The sequence below is a fragment of the Marmota monax genome, unplaced genomic scaffold (genome assembly GCF_021218885.2).
Source record: "Marmota monax isolate L192 unplaced genomic scaffold, Marmota_monax_Labrador192_F-V1.1 WCK01_AAM20220418_F8-fsc00019, whole genome shotgun sequence".
NCBI lineage: Eukaryota > Metazoa > Chordata > Mammalia > Rodentia > Sciuridae > Marmota > Marmota monax.
Window position 1 is genome coordinate 4346439 of NW_026695242.1, and position 18009 is coordinate 4364447.

Consider the following 18009-nt stretch of genomic DNA (forward strand, 5'->3'; position numbering starts at 1 on the left):
CATCAGTGAAGTTCATCTTTTTATATGTGCAGCCTCTTCCCAGTTACAGTGATCTGATCCCTAGGAAGTTTATGCTTCTGAATCTTATGTAGTGGCACCATAAGTCAATTCATGCAGCCAGCAGTAGCATTCCAAACACATCGTGACATATTTAACAAAGACTGAAAGTTAGGACTGAAGACATTACTTCTGGTAAGTTTCAACATCTAAGTCTCCTGCAACCTTTAAATTCTTTCAAAACTCAATGTCAGGCGCTTACTCAGAAATCCTGTTGAGGGACCACCCCAAACATTAATGGGCAAGTTGTTTTCCACAGGAAGGACCTAATGACCCTTTGACAGCTGGGTCTTAATAAACAAGAAGGGCCTCCGTTGACTTAGAGTCTATATTGCCTGTTACGTTTAACTAGCGTTTAACTAGCCGGGTGATCTGAAGCTCTGTTTTAGGACTAATAAAAGAACGCCTTTCAAGTCAACCCTGCAACTAACATTGGCTCCATTAGCTCTATTTTCACCTCTTTCATGGAAATTAATTTGTAATCCAAACTCAGAATGTTGTCCTAACAAATTAAAAAAACACACACAAACACACACACAAAGAAAAACAAACAAAAATAACTCCTTGAACTATTTCACGCATACTCCGAAAATCCCTGAGCCTGTTAAGCTTTTGAAGGCATTCTACAGCTTTACTGTGAAGGTTCCTTGGCAAAGCAACTCTGAAATGAGAAAAACTTTAAATCCACTTGAAGGTAATGAATGAAAGCTGGCGGCTGTCGTGGTAATTAAGAGCCACTTATGGAATGGAGAAGAAATGCGGTAAACTAATGATGTCTACCTTGCTCTAATTATCTATTTCAACAGCCTCACCTTCATGAACTTCCTAAATTTAAACAAACATCAACCACATACAGTAGGTGGCAGCAATTACAAAATCATGCTGCTCTGTAAACCACCCAAATCTTCAGCATTTTTTCTTCTTTATCTACATTTTCAAAATGGCTGCATTCTCAAGAATTTTCTCAATTTTATTTTTTTGTTACAAGGAGAAATCAATGGCTCTGATGCATATTGCTGCCTCTCAAAAATCACTGTAAATAATGCAGAAATATAGAACAAGAAATTCAACCTGGACCCCATAGGGGTATAATCACAGCATTTTGCATCTTGATAGCTTTAATCTGAATGCCGTTAAAAAGAACAGTCATAAATTCAACATTAGGTTTTTCTGAAGTCTTTTGACTTATTTGTCTCTTTAATTCATGTTTAAGTGCAAAGTATTTTATTGAATGCAAACAAGCACCACAACAGTTCACAGTCAAACCACTGTCGACGTCACCCGGCTCCAGACTGAGGCTTTCAACAGCAGTGTCAGGAATGCTAACATCAATGGCTGCTGTGCCGAAGCCAGCCCATATCATGCCCTATCAACACAGGAAAGAGCACTTTCTCTGTGGTCAGAGTACTAAGGGAGCCCAAATCTCAGAACACAGATAATTGGCACATCCGTCACCTGCCTCCTAAGTGCTTGGCCCATGCTGAGAAATGTACTCAGTCAGCTGGAAGTCCCAGCTCTCTACTCCTGGTGGTGGTGGTGGGGGGAACCATAGAACCATGGATAAGGAACTGCTGTCCGTCCATGAGACCCCACAATTAAAAGTCCCCTGCAGTGGCTATGGAAGTCCTTAGGCCCTCACGGGTTCTTATCTGAACCCCACAGAAAGCCTCCCTTTAAGCTTGGCAGAAGGATATCTGTACAACCAAGAGATTCAGAAGGTGGTCCTGAGCCTTCCCTATCTTACACTCCCTGCTACAAAGGGCTACCTTACCCAGGAAGCCTGTGTTCTTTGTTCTGTCTACCCTTCCCACCGTCCTTACTCTAAGCCCCTCCCCCAATTTACCTAGACGTTCCTGTTTTTCACCTGAAGGTTGTACAGATATACCTTATCAGGGCCTGGGCTAAATGGGTGAGACCACTGAAGCTGACAGGCAACTGGGGTCTTAGGGAACATTTAGGTACAAACCTTTCAGCACCTGCTGCTTCTAGCACATTAAATGGCTGTCTCCTGAGACATTCTTTAGACAACAACTGTAGCCTGTGGCTGACACTGCCACGGGAGTCCAGGTGACCAGCCCCAATGATCATGGGCACACTGAGTCCACTGGTCTTTCCCAGCAAACACCCTCCTAGTTTGCAAGCAAGGATAGGGATGAAGTGGGGAAACTACCAACACATGCTGAGGGGACACCTTCCTAGGTGCCGGAGAAAAACAACTGGAAACCCAAACTCCAAAAATCAGAACACATCAGGCGGGTTTTCAGGAATGATGTGCACCAACACTGTAGACTACACAAGGACTGTCTGAAGGCTCCTCAAGGAATTCAAAACTGGTGGGAAGAAAGGACACTTCTGACAAGAGTCATCTTGAAGTCAAAGTCTCCTCCTGAAGGAGGAAGCTTTGGGTTTAAATAAATTCCACCAGAACAATCAAAATGACCACAGATATATTCCTTATTCCTTACTAGTTAAGGGAAATCACTTGTAATTTGTTAATCTACATAGTATAGAAGAAAAGGGTGTTGGATCTACTCTGTTGTGCACTAGATTGATGGAAGTCAGAATCCAAATGTTACCTGCAGCAGGCACCTGCCTTCACAGAGGCTGCAGCTGCTGGCACTTCACTACTGACATTCATAACATGGGATTTTAAATAATTTTGTTTCTTCCTACTTTTTCTAGGCTCTTCAAAGAAAAATTATGATATAGCCTATTGACAGAATAATTTTTGGTAAGAACATTTTACTAATTGAGTAATTATAGAGGTGTAGTGGTTTAAGTTACAGCTCTTAAATTTAACTTACCAAAAAGATTCCAAATAATTGATCTAAGATGCAGGGAAATAAAAAGCACTTATCTTGGAAGCCGGTGTATTATCCTGAAGCATCTGAAACAAGTACAATACACCCCTGGTGAATAGATTCCCATGGCGCGCTAACACCTCTCCTTAACTCAGGATACTTTCAATCAGAAAGCCTCAGCTACTCCTGGGGAAACCTAGCTAATTCAGATGGAAAACAAAGTGATATGTAGAGGACAAATCCCAGTAGCTGCAGTATAATTAATCGCTGGTGAAATTATTCCCTTGAACTTGCCTGTGAGCCAGGGGTGCTGGAGAACAGCACTTACTCGTGAGTAGGAGCTTATAATTGAAAACCGAGTGGCCCATAAACCCCTCACCCACATCAACTATTTTGAAGCTGGCTTCCTTATTTGCTTCACAGGAACTACTTAACCAGGGGAAAGTGAGGTCTGAGTGTTGGTTTCAGAACCACACACTTAATTAAAAAAAAAAAAAATTATCAAGGTGTCTGTTTGAAGAGACAGAAGAACAATGTGATCTCTACAAGGAGGAAGCATTTTAATCTGTACTGCATGGGACCCAGGTGTACCTCACTTCTGTTGAGGCTGACCTACTTGCCAATTCTCATGTTACCAGCCCTGATCCCCTGGGTTTGAAATGGTTAACTTCCTCCCAGGGGGAGAGAGAGAGAGAAAAAAAAAAAATTTTTTTTTTTTTTAAAGTGGCAGAGAGTTGATTTCATGTAGCCAGATAGATTATGATAAGAAAGAAACAATACAGTCAAGGTCAAGATTTGTTTTTGAAGGCCCAAATCCTCAAATTAACTTAACTCCCAGCATAATAACTGAGAAGTTAATCCTAATTTATATGAAAATTCCTTGCTTTTAAAAGAATGATAGTCAAGATTGTAGAGTGGACCAAGAATAGAACACTGTTCTTACACAAGACTGTGGATATGGAGAAGGGTACACTTTACAATGGTGGCCACCCTTCATCCTTGCATGCCTCCATCTTCTACTACCTGAAACCAAGCCATATGAACTTCCTTAAACCCTAAAGTGTAAACTTTGGCAAGCTACTCACTCCCAACTCCCATCTGTCTGGATTATGTGAGTTCAGGGTCACCAGCTGCTTTTAGGAGAAGATAATCTTTGAGGATTACACACCTTTCATCAGACACCTGTTTAGCTCAGCAAACCCTGGAGGAAGGCCCCATCAGTAGACAGCACTGGGTTTGCAAGCCTGGGAACCGACACCAGACCAAGGATTTATGGCAACTCTTGAGCAGAGGAAATCTGACGACTCTAACCATGTAGTTTATGCTTGGAGAGATGGCGATTCGATGGTCTATGCTCATCTGTTACTGGTTTCCAGAGGTGAGCAGCACTGTGACCAAGTGGATGAATGAAGGGCATTTTAGCAGTTCAAATTCTTGACAGGCTATCTATGTTTAAATTTTGTGGTGATTTTGCAATTAGTGCAGAATGAAGCTGAGCCCTAGCTCTCAGTGTTTTAAGAGAAGAGCATGCTCTAAATGATCTGTGACCTGCCTAAAATCTTATGCTTTCTATTTATAAGAGGATACATACAGACGCCTCCCTGGTAAAAAATGGACATTTTGAAAAAAGTATTTTTTAATTTAAGTTATTGGTTTTAAAACTGGAAGTTTAAGACATCTTTCCTATAATCAAATGGGCCTGGTATAATTATGTAACAACCTGAATAAATACTGCTTCTCAAGATCCCAAAGTGTGTTCTTTCAGACCCACAACATTAGCATCACCTGGAAATCTTCTAGATTAAGATTAATTTTTAGACTAGATGGGGAGACTGAAGATTCACAAGTGGGTAAGATCTCACCTGGCTCCATGCTGGTAGAGAACCGGAGAACAGACTCTCCAACAACAGACTGAAAGTTAGTAGAGGCCATTGAGTGGCTAAATTGCCCATCCTATGTACTATGCTTGTGCTTCTAACCTACATTGTGCAAACAAATCATTCTTGCTAACACATGAATCCTGATTCAGTAGGTTTGGGGGAATATCCCAAAAGTATGTATGTAATTCCAACAAGTTCCCATATCACGAGCCATACTTGAACAGCAAGGGTTCTAGGACAAGAACCAATTGGTTCTTGGAAATCTTGATCTAGGACCACATCACATTTTAAAGTTCTTTATGACTCTGAAGAACCTTTGTTTATATTGGCTATAACTGCTGATTTTACTGAGAAATGACAAATGTAAATATAAATCACAGGCAATGATTTACATTTTTTAAAACCTCTTCAATGTCTGGTTTGAGACCTGAATGGAATCCAGAGCCCACCATGCACCAGCCATGTGACTTTGGGTAATTTATTGAGTCTCTCGGTGGTGGTCAGGATCCTCCTCTGTAACGTGCAGATAATAATCACACTTATTTCTTACAGTTGTAAGGATGAAATAAGTTAAACAGTGTTTGGCCTATTACAGTAGCCCTGTGTTAACACTGGCTTTTATTAGTATTTAGCAAATTCAATGAATGAAATCTCAAGGTGATCACCTGGGCAACCAAATATCCTTAATATAGGGGAAAGAAAGAAAATTTGGATGGAAGAAAGGAGGCAAGTTGCTTTATACAGTCAGATTGAGAGGAGTTACCCTCCTTGTCCTACTTTTACATGAGGTTATCTGAAACCCATCCCACTCCCTTGGTCAGAAGTTCCTCTACCATGCCTTTCTCTTCTTCCCCATTTCCAGTTAACCAACCAAATATAAATTAAATTAATGGGAGGAAGAGGCCATGAAAACAAAACAAACAAAAAAAAAACAACAACCCTGCTTTAGGAATAATATTCTCAAGAAATTAGCTTAGGCCAGTTAGCTTTTAAGTCCTTGATTTCCAGGACTATCCTTAGGAAATAGCAATCCCTTCAAATTACAATAATAATGACTGCTTAGGGTTTCTGCAGAACCCAGAGATAGGCCAAGACATATGTAACAAAGGCCCAACTATTATAAAAGACTCAAGTGTGACCCTAGGAAAATGGCATAAGCCAGTGAAACGCAGGGAGTCAGAGGATCTTCAGGGAAGGACAGCTATCCACCCTGGGTCACATCCCTGGCTTCTTCTCTCTAAGCCTCTCTCTCTCTAAGATGTCTCTTCTCAAAGACCCCTCATGTTCCCTCACACTGAGTGTACTGACCACTGTAATGTTGAGTTCCGCTTCAATTATGTGGAGGAGGCTGCAGGTCTTTCTTACTCCGCCTTCCCCATCCCTCCAAGCCACTCCAGGGAGGGATGGCATTCCTTTAACTCCTCTCAGAGGGAAGTGTGTGGTAGGGGCATGTGATGCATATGTGTGTTGAGCTTATAGACTATGCTAGGGTTTACCAGATGGTTTCCACAGTTCTGTGGGTAGCTGTAGACACCCTTGAAGAGAGAGGGTGGTCAATCTGCATGTCAGTCACAGAGGGAAAAGGTAAATGTTCAGATAGAAAACAGGGCATCAGGCGGCAGGAAAGGGGACTCCCTTCCCTCTGTGGTGCCTGTATGTTGAGGGGTAGAACATCCACAAATATGCTCCTGAGTTGGGTAGCCAGGGTAACACCTGCCACGTGGGAGCAGGCTGAGGACCAGAGACAAAACCCTGCAACACAGCCACATGCCAAAGATGAGTCAATGGTATTTTTATAACTGATAATATAATTCAGTGGGAATGTGTCCCTTCATTGCTTCTATTTTAATCCTCTAGTTTAGCCCATGGTTCTCAATAGAATCACTTGGGGGCTTTAAAAAAACTAGAGATGTGTGTCATGCTGAACCTCAAACTCTTGCTTATATCAGGCCAGTTGGGTTTCAGATACATTATGGGTTACTTTAAAGAAAGGACATTGGGGAGTATACTTAAAGGCCAGAATATTAAAGTGGGTAGAACACCAATCCTTCTCCATTTCTGTCATCCCAAAGGCGTGTGATGACAGCAGTGGTGTCTAATGAGAGACCAAAGCAGAAGATGAAGCTTGGGGAAATGGAGACTTGGAGTTGAGTAATGGGAGAAAGGTGATCATCAATAAAGACAGCTCTGTGATATGCTTCATAGTTTCATTCAGCAAAACCTTCAGCTGAGAAGCAGGTGTTTATGTATAGTATGTCATCACAGGTCTAGTCTATTAAAATAATATATTTTTTAAAGAAGATGATCTGTTATGAAACAGATCTGATCCACCAATTTCCTTGTTAGGAAAATTGAGGTATTCACAACACAGGACAAAATGGTGATAGAACAAGAAATGCTACACTCTTGTCAATACCACTCATGTCCAAACTAAAATCACTGGGAAAGCAGGCAGTTTGTAAAAAATGTTTACTTAAATATATTTGGGAAGTAACTAAATTGCTTATGAAGCCAATTCCCTATCATAAATCTAATAAAGCTTTGATTTGTGATTCAGAGGCATATCCATGAGGCGATGGTGAAGCACCAGTACCATTATTTTCAATGCAACAGAAATTAGAAGTAATTTGGCAATTAAAAATTTTTTCTTCTCTTACAGATAGGCATAAGTCCACATTAGAGATTCCACCTGAAAAACTACTTCAGAAAATAATTTGATTCTTTACTTCATACCTGTAAAAAAAAAGCATCTTAAAAAAGCTGCCCCTTGACTTTACAACCCTATTGAAATATGGATAAAAGTTTCACGTTAATTTACAAAATCTGATAACAAGCAATTACCATTGAAAAGTTAGTGGATTTCAAACTCTTCATTAAATTCATACACACTTTATGAATAAAGTATCTGTTCTAAGCAAAAGATTACATATACTTACAGCACTTCACCTGTAAGACCATTTCCTATAGCTAAACTCTGCAACTGGATTTATCCTTTAGCAAATTTCTAAAAGCAAAGCTGGAGCTTCTTTTGTCCATTTTTACAGGTCTGGGGTTCTGCAGAGCAACTGAGATAGTTCATTTTATTATCTAGTTGTCTGGGTCTAGTCCTACCAAAAGACTAGGGTCGTCGGGGACAGGAGTACATTTATACCATTGAGGATGCTGTCACTGATTTCAGAGCCAGGCCCTGGAAGACAGGATGGCTGGAAGAGTAATTTTCCCACAAGCCCCTTAAAATACTGTGTGTGTGTGTGTGTGTGTGTGTGTATACCAGCTGTAATTTTCAAAAATAGGACAAAGCATGTTGTAATTCCAATTTTGGAAGATGAGCTTTTTCACACAGGAAACACAAACATACAGCGAGATGGAAGAAAGAAAAAAGTGGATATACAAATCTCTTTAAAATTTTTCTTTGTTTTGAAACAAAGTACATTTCAAAAGGGAGTTGTCAGTCTTTGAAACAACTTTCTAAAATCAAAATACAGCCCTGATCTTACTAAGCAACTACTATTGAAAATGTAAGGCTGAGAAACATCTCTAAGTTGTCCTCAGGTTATCTAGACAAACAATCCTACCCCACTGGTCTACTACTCCTTCTGTTTATTTTTTTTATCTATCTCCCAAATGCTTTCAAACATGACTTGAGGCCTCTGGCAATAAATGTCTGTGTCCCCACAGGGCTGCTGCTGAGCCCATTTCCGAGCCCTACAGCACAAACACATGCTGGGAACGGGAACTGGAGTGGGATGGGACATTCAGTGAAGTTACCAACTGGTTTGTCAGTGGATTTGTGTCAAGTAGTCAGCGAACCCTTAATCTAATCAGAGGAACACAGGTCTAAATTGACTATGATAGGTGTTAGCTTGTTAGAAAAGCAAAAACATACAATATCATCACTGAAAGTATTAAAAGACATTACTCGTCTTGAATGATCTGATATTTTCTATTCTGTTTATATCCATTCTATAATACTAGCAACAGCTAGAGTTAAGGTTTCAGTAACAATAATAATAATAATAGTATTAGCACAGCATCAGACATACTATCCCAATATTATCCCTGTGAGCCTTTATAGTGTGTCGTCACTATTAAAGAATCTCCCTTTAATTTTCAAAGGTTTGGAATGACTTCGTAGTGTGTTCAGCAGTTGAGCATCTACTATATGCTAGGCAGTGTTCTAATTAGATTGTAGAGAGACATTTTCCATATTTAATGAGGCAAAAGGCTCTGGGAGTTTAATTTGTTAACTAGCATGCAACTGCCGAACACAAGAACCACAAACTACGTAAATAACAGGAACTCAAATAGACATGCTAATAGCTAAAGCTCATTTTTTTAATAAAATCAATTCAATATGCTCATAGCAAGCAATCAATCACACTGCAATCATCATTTACAAATCAAAGGACAACACTGTTAATCACTCATGGGGGTACATACAACTAGGTGGAAGTGTGTGATTATGGATGAGTAGACTGGAGTAGATGCAAACTGTAAATTATGTAACTGTCTCTTGTAATTATCCTGCTCCAGTACAGAAACAAACTTCCTGTGTAATTTTGCGGGAGAATGGAGATTGAGATACAGAATCACTTTTTAGTTGGTTTTAACCCTTCAACAGCTATTTAATTACGTGTGATGAGGTCAAAGAAAGTTTATGCTTAATTTATAAAAAGTTGTCAGGGAGTTATTTCAAAGAAAATCCTCTGAAAAGCTCTAGATTATTAATGAAATCATGATTTCATTTTCTTTTCAAAAAGATTTATCTAAATTATTTGGCAAAATAAACAATGTTTAAAGCAAATTCACGGGCACCATTCATTTTATTTCCTTTCTAAAAACATTTGTTACGCTCTGCAAGTTTTTAACTGGATGTAACTGAAAAGCTGCAGGGGTGGGAGGCTGTCAGAGTCCTCAGACACAGCTTCTGCTTTAGTAGGGAAAAATCTTATTAACTTCTTTAAATTCATGGGAAGAGTTCCAGCACTGGGCCAACCACAGGGCAGGACTTCAACTCTATGAACAGAAACCATCTTCTCTGTAAGAAGGAACCCTGCTTTTTAAAATAAATTATCAGCAGAGCCTCATTTCAGCATTTTTCTTTCCTGTTCTTAGAATCTATGTTTTAACATATTTTCTCTTTTACAAGCATTGTTGGTGGTGCCTAAATATCTGCTCCTAATTATAGAACTGCCTAGGAAAAAGCATTCTAGGACGGGGATTGGGGGGCAATTTCCTCTCCACACTTATAGTGTCTATCAGGATTTTTCTTCATTTAAAAAACAGAAAACAAACAAAGAAAGTTCTAATGCTGTGATGTCTTTCTTTGTCTCTCTGTCCTCAGATATTTTCCCTTCATTCCACCCCTATTCTGCACTACCATATCTTGTCTAAATCTTCCATTTAATCTGTTAACATACAACTCTTCAGTTATGTTTCTCTAAGTTAAGAGTACAAGCAGAGGCTGGGGTTGTGGCTCAGTGGTAGAGCACTTGCTTAGCATGTGTGAGGCACTGGGTTTGATCCTCATCACCACATACAAATAAATAAATAAATAAAATAAAGGTATTCTTTCCACCTGTAAAAGAAAAAAAAAATTAAAGAAGAGTAGACTCAACACTTGAGGACATGATTCTAGCAAATTTCTGTACATTACCTTCACATAAAAAGGCAAAGGCTGACATGGTATTGGTGCCGATATACCAAATACTTGAATACTCACATTTTCATCTAAAAACAATAAAGGTGAAAACCTCTCTCTCTCCAAAGCATCACTAATATAATGCCACCAATAAAAAAAAATTGTCCAGTTTCAAGTTACAAAAACCCAAGCACTAAGACACCATAGGGTACAACCTCCATTTTAAGAGGGTCACTTAAAACAAAACAAAACAAAACAAAACAACAACAAAAAGACAACAAAACAAAACAAAAAAATAAAACACAGATACTGAATACAACACAAGACAAACACAGGCAACTGTCCTTGTAACTATTAGCTGGGATCAGGAAATAACATTTTGCCAACTTCCCCAGAAAACTTTCCATTTGTCCCAGACAATCACCCTTCCCTTCTCATAAGTAACTACTAACTGCACACTTACCGTAATCCTTTGTGTTTTTAAAATATTTTCATCAGCAAAATATATTAGATAGGTAGCATATTGTTCATTAAAATTTTTTTTCAAATGTATTTTAAGTTTCTTTTTATCTATGGGTTCCCTCCTCCACTCCTATCTTTTCTTTCCAATTTAACTGTTCATTAACTGGAGTCCTCTGATGTTTTCAGAGACCGGATTTTGCTGACTGCATATTCACAACACAGTTCAATGTTCTTCTTCATTCTGTATTTTCCACAAAATGTCAGCAGTACCTTAATCAGAAGGTACTTTATTTCTGGTTGACCCTCTTTTTTCAAGATTTGCTGCTGTTGATGTTCAATGTGTAGACTGATTAATTCACCATGGGAGACTGCACATGGTAATACATGTTCTGCTCCCCAATTTTCAGGACAATAAAGGGATTTCTCTCATCCTCAAATTAGTTTGTTTTTCAATAAGTTACAATCATCTATTGATATATATATCGCCCAGTGGGAATCCTTCAAGTTGACTCCTGAGTCATAACATGACTCTAACAATTTTTGCTTCTTTGCTGCCTAGTGGGACATGGAAAATTCTTTTTTACAACTGTTCTACTTCTGTTAAATGGCTGGAGTTGTGGCTCAGTGGTAGAGCGCTTGCCTAGCATGCGTGAGGCACTAGGTTTGATCCCCGGCACCATATAAAAATAAACAAATAAAATAAAGGTATTGTGTCTATCTACAACTAAAAAAATAAATAAAAAACGGTGGGCTGGGGATATGCTTAGTTGTTAGAGTGCCTGTCTCACATGCACAAGGCCCTGGGTTCAATCCCCAGCACCCCTACCCCAAAGAAAGGGTGACTCAATATCCCGGAGTCATATTCAAAATTATAATTAGAGTGAGGGCCACCTGTATCACATTCCCTCATGATTTCAGCAACACTTTTCCCCGAATACCTTCTGCCATATAATAATACTAAAGGTTTTCTTCAACATGGACAAATAGTTACATGCATAACAAAATCGCTTTTCACCCACTCAATTATTTTTATGCATTTTAGAATATTAAAACATTTTTGTTGAAAAAAGTTCCTCTGTGGTGTTAATCCAAATCAGGACTTAATATAAATAATTAAATACAAAGGTTTTTAAGTCTGTAAACATGAAAAGGTAGCATGAATATTAATCCAAATCTGTAGAGGATAAAAAAAAATTACCTTTCTATATAGTATTTTTCTAACATAAATGCTAAATAAGTTAAGGGATTTTTTTAGTTGTAAGTGGACATGATACCTTTATTTTATTTTTATGTGGTGCTGAGGATTGAAACCAGTGGCTCACGCATGCCAGGCAAGCGCTCTACCACTGAGCCACAGCTCCAGCCCAAGAGAAATCTTTTGTTTTACCCCAAACAAATTGATTTTTTTTAAAAGCAAGCAAACAAAATATTACCTTACAACAAAACAAAATATTACCTAACAATTCTAAGAAAATGTATGCTAACCCCTGAAATTATGAAATTATGGGAGGGGTTAGCATACATTTATCTTAGAATATTCTACATCAAACACAATATCTCTACTATAAGCTGGGAAATATTTTCAAGGGGTATAGTTCCCTTGAAGTCAAACCAGGTATTGCCCTAATTTTAACCAATCAGAACAAAATCTTTCTTGATCTTGTTTTAACAATGAAAAATGCTTCCCTTACATATATCTTAACTAGGAAAATGGAATAAAGAATTGAAAGCACTTTCCTTCATTCCTGGACTACCAGGGCCTTGTGTGTATCTCACATCACAGAGGTTAAATGAGATGAATCCCTTTTGCTTATGACTCCCACTATTCTATTGGCAAGGACTAGATCATTTATTCTTTTTTTTTTTTTAAGTTGTAGGTGGACACAATACCTTTATTTTATTTACTTATTTTTATTGTGGTGCTGAGGATCAAACCCAGTGCCTCACACTTGCTAGGTAAACACTCCACCACTGAGCTAGGGTTGTACTAGGCCCTCATTTATTCTTATATGTGCATCACTTAGGCCATCCTTGGCATAGTCTGTAAAGCATGTCTGCAGAAGGGAGGTATGAAGGGATAGGTAACGGGAAAAAAACAAAAGACTGAGAAGATCTGAAATCGAGTTCTATCAGAAGCTAGCTAAATATACCTGATAAGTGCTGAAATGGATATAAAGAAGAGGATGAACTGATCAGGCATTCGTTTATTCATTTATTCCCTTAACAAACCATTAATGTACACCTACCGTGCACTATGCACTATGCTTGTGGCATCAAGTTCATCAGTGAACAAGTCCTGTCCTCCTGATGCTGAGGCTAAGGTTCCATTCACTGCTAAAGATTAGGTTATTGCTAATTATTTGAATGGAATTTGTTCCGTAGTGGGCTTCAACACAAATTTTCAACACAAATGCCAATCAATGTTAGAAACCCAGACAGGGAAAAAAAAAAAAAACTCACCTGCATGACAAAACTTGAAAAAGCTACATAAGGCAAAACAGTATCTTTCAGGAAAAATGAGTGTCTGCAGACCGTATGTTTCATATTTACAATGTTTTCATTGAAACAATGAATACAAACTATTCTATAAGAACTATTTATTTGCTCTTATTTATGACAAGCTTAGTTTAAAAAAAGATACATAAATAAATTGTTGGCTGCACTGCCTCATTTCAATGCATTCTGTAACAGTCTACCTCTGAATAAATCACCCAGAGCTCAATTTTCAACCTTGATGTTATCTTTAGCATATTAAAATATATCGTGCTTCAGCTCAATGTAATAAAACAGGCAAAGGCTTTTAGTGCAAAGTATTATAATGAGCAAATAAGGAAAAATAGCCATTTTCCTTATTATATTACAGACTAGAATCCTATTAAAATATATGTCATCATTATCCTTGATTACACAGGTCAAAATGAGTCTTCCAAAACTCAGCAAACACACAGAGGACACAGCTGCTGGCCCAGTGTCTTTCAACAAGTGTCTAGGGTAGAGGTCCCATTCTTTAATAAGGCTAGGAAAGACCTGAGCACCAATTCTAATGCACAACTTCTTATTCCTTAATGGTTGCCTTGACTGTTCACCAGGGAGGGCTGCTGGAAAAGCTGAGCAAAAAGGAAGCTTTATTTACAACTTCTCATGACTACTGTTGGAATTTTCCTTCTAAAATAAATGCATTACAAATTAATTATCTGATAGGAAAAGGTAGGAAGAGAAGTATGCCTCAGATCAACTTTGTGTAAATATGACTTGTGTCACAGCTCCCCTTTCCTCTGACCAATATTCTTACTGCTGCAATTTTAAGTGATCTTGACAGAGGTTGAATCCCAACAAAAGCTCCAGGCCTCATAAGAGGGCAGACACACCTAACACCAGGAAGTACACCAGTGCTGACTGATACTTTCTAGTAAGACAGATTTTTCCTGAGAATCACACATGACAAGAGAAAGCACATTAAGAAACTTATTCCCTGGTAATTCATTTAACATTTGTTCTACAAATAATAGGAACATACTAAGCATCAGGCTCTTCCAGGAAATCCAGTAGAGAACTAAGCCCTGCCTCATGAAAGTTCCTTCTGGTGAAGGACATGAACAAAACATATATAAAAAACCTAAGCAACTTTCTAAATGACTTTCTACCTGCTCAGCCTAGGTTTTTTTTTTTTTAATTTTTATTTTATGGTCAGTGCCTCTAAAAAATGTCATCCTCAACTTGCCTTCTGAGAAAAGCTGTTGACTCCTGTACACTCATGGATTCCTTAGGTCTTGCCAACTGTCAGATTAAAACCACTTAATGGAACCCAAATCCTACTTACCACAGGAGGCAGGCCAGTTAGTATCAAAACCTTATTCCAAGAATCAATTTCCATGTAGGATGAAATCACTCTAAATAAATGCTTAAAAATCACTCTTGTTTTATGTAAATTGTTTTGAGGCATCTTTTGTTTTGAAAAAGTCGAAAGTTTTTTTTCTTTTAAAAGGTCTACTGGAAATGTTAAAACTGGAAGTTAATAGCCAGCAGCCAAAACTACTATGAAAGACATTCCTATATTCAGATATCATATAATACAACATTTAAGCCTGTGGCCAGCACACAAGGGAGAAATTTTTCTCTTTGAGAGGCCATGCTTAGCTTCCTGGAATCATATCCTCTAGGCAGACATGAAGCACAGGACTTTGTTTCTGAAGTCTGCTTCATGGACTTAGAAAGGCAGAGACGCAGGAAGCAGGAAACTAGGAAGAAAATGCCTTTCTCAGCTTAAGAAGCACTTCCTCAAGAAATCATTTAGGAGATGTGAAGAGGATGAATCCCCAGGGATGCAGGTAGTAGTTTCACCTAAGCAAGAGATCTCTGCTATTAGAATCAGAAGGGGGGAGAATGAGGTATGAAAATCACACCAGCTAATGCTTTTAGTGCACAAGTGAGAATAGAGATAAGGTACTAAATTGTTCCTCCAAAACATCTTTCCTTAAATGTTTATTGTATTTCCTACTTTTCTTAAACCATGTGCTGTGAGTTGGGCATCATTTTTAAGAGAATAAGTGGAAGCACATGGCTCATCATGCTTAAGACATAAGTTTCATAACTTGGAGGCATTACAGCAGGTCACCTGCACCCATCTTCCAGCAGCACACACTAATTAGGGACTCAGTTTTAAATAGTATACAACCTCATGAAAGCCAAGGTGAAACCCTCAACATATCACAGAAAATGCCAGCAAAGTGAATTTCCTGAAGTGAACGCCTAATTCATTCACTCTCATTTCCTGTGGTTACAGACTTGTTCCATGAACACAACCCTGACACTGTGTACTTTAAGACTGAATAAAGAAAGCCAAGGACTGAACCTGCTGACAAATTTTTATGATCATTCCCAAGTAATCAGATACTAATTTTAAAAATGCCTGAATGTATAGTTAGCTAGGGGGGTAGGAATACACACACACACACACACACACACACACACACACACACTCTCTCACACCTCCCAGTGTTCCAGTCTTTTTTTTTTTTAATTTTCTTTATTTTTGTTTTTTTTTTTTAAAAGAGAGAGAGAGAGAGAGAGAGAGAATTTTTTAATATTTATTTTTTAGTTCTCGGCAGACACAACATCTTTGTTTGTATGTGGTGCTGAGGATTGAACCCGGGCCGCACGCACGCCAGGCGAGCGTGCTACCGCTTGAGCCACATCCCCAGACCAGTGTTCCAGTCTTCCCAGCTTAAAACAACCAGGTTTCTGTGCCCCAGCCCTTGACGGTCAAACTTTTTCAGTTTGCTTCGTTTAATTCCACTTAAATCATAGTTCTCCAAAATATACATCTTACCCCATTTTCTTTAGGACACTGAATACCGGCTGGGGAAAGACCTTAAACCTGAGTTTCTTAGTGTCTCTATGACCCCCAAAGACAGATGATAACAGTAACTTACCTCATAGCTTTCTCTGAGAATTAAGTTAATGTGTGTAATTCAGGTGACAGTGCCTGACACACAGCAAGTGCTCTAGAAATGTCAGCTGTGATTATGATTATTGTTACTGCTGCAATTGAAAGGCTGACATCTTCTGCTTTTCCTGACATTTTCTCCTGATTTTCTTCCAATTTCTGGACGTTTTCCAATTTCCTCAATAAGCTCCACATTCTTGATTAGCTTTTGAGATGTTGCAACTTTAAACACTCTATCCTCAGCTCTTTTTCCTTACACTCTCCTCACTGGCTGTCTTCACTTACATCTATAGCTTCAGCAACCATATCACGCCAACAACTTCCAGCAGATTCCTTGAATACAGGCCCCTTGCTGAGCTCTGGCATTCATGGAAAGCAGCACATGGATACCCAAACTTATACCCTGGCATATTTGATGCAAACACCTTTCCCATTATGCTTGCTTTTAATACACCCTCAATACTAGGGATTGAACCCAAGAATGTTCTACCCTGGATACATCTCTTTTGTCCATTTTATATTTTAATTAAGACAAGGTCTCCCTAAGTCACCCATACTGGCCTCAAACTTATAATCCTCCTGCCTCAGCCTCCTAAGTTACTAGGATTACAGGAATGCACTGTCTAGCTAAATGTCAATACTTTTTCTTCCCTTCAGTATTTTTTTAGTTATACATGGACACAATATCTTTGTTTATTATTATTTTTTTTATGTGGGGCTGAGGATGGAACCCAGTGCCTCACATGTGAGAGGCAAGTGCTCTGCCACTGAGTCACAACCCCAGTCCAATATCAATATTTTTTACCACACCGAAGTTTCAGATTTTTATAATTAAGTTCATCTGCATATTTTTTCATTACTTCTTTCATTGCTTTGATGCCCAGAATTTCTTTGACCATCCAAAGATCAGATAACTAACTGTATATTCTTTTAACTTTTTAATGTTCTTGTGTGTCTGTTTTAGGTTAATCATATGATTCTTTAATCTACCTATAGTCTCTTTTGTAGTCACTTAAACATCTAATATGCTTCCTCATGTGGTCATGCTGTTGAGTATGATAGTTCTCTCAGCCTACATTCCACCATTCAGCCTGGAATGTTTTCACTTCAACTTCCTGTGAGCTCTCAAAGCATCCAGCACAAACATACTGTACAGCAACTGTTGACTCATCAATGAACCTGACCACCCAGCAAGAACTGTCATCTCCATTTTGTCACTGGTATTTAGCAGAGTGTAGACTAGAGTCCCTCAATCAATAAAGGCTGAATCAGAGAGGTAAAAAAATCAAGAAAGTGAATTCTCATCCTCCTTCGTCCCCCAGTTTGGAATCTGATAAATGCATAAACTCATGGCGAGTGAGGATGCCATCCTCTCTCAACACCAGCTACAATGCTGTTCTCCCATTCAGCAGAAGCTGAGTCAGCTGGTTTCCCTGGATCTCTGCTATCAGGCAGGGTCCTGGTTCTATGGGCCCAATAAAAAAAGAATTGTTTGCTCAGCTATCACCCAATCAGAATGGAACCACTGGAGTACATATTATATACTATAACTACTATAAAAATAAATTATATCAGTAAAAACATGACCAAGATAGCTCACTAAAGCACCTTTAAAATAGCAAAAATACTGGAAATTCTCATAGCCCCATACATAGGGAAGGGGCTCAATCAATCAACTATATACCTCCACACAATGGTTAAGAGAATAAAAAAAGCTGTTAA

General features: G+C 38.6%; 1 protein-coding gene across 4 annotated transcripts in view; it reads right to left on the reverse strand.

The window, feature by feature from the left end:
- Positions 1-18009, reverse strand: part of Kat6b (lysine acetyltransferase 6B) — a 189429-nt gene that overhangs the window by 11645 nt on the left and 159775 nt on the right. The gene's annotated exons all lie outside the window — the stretch shown is intronic.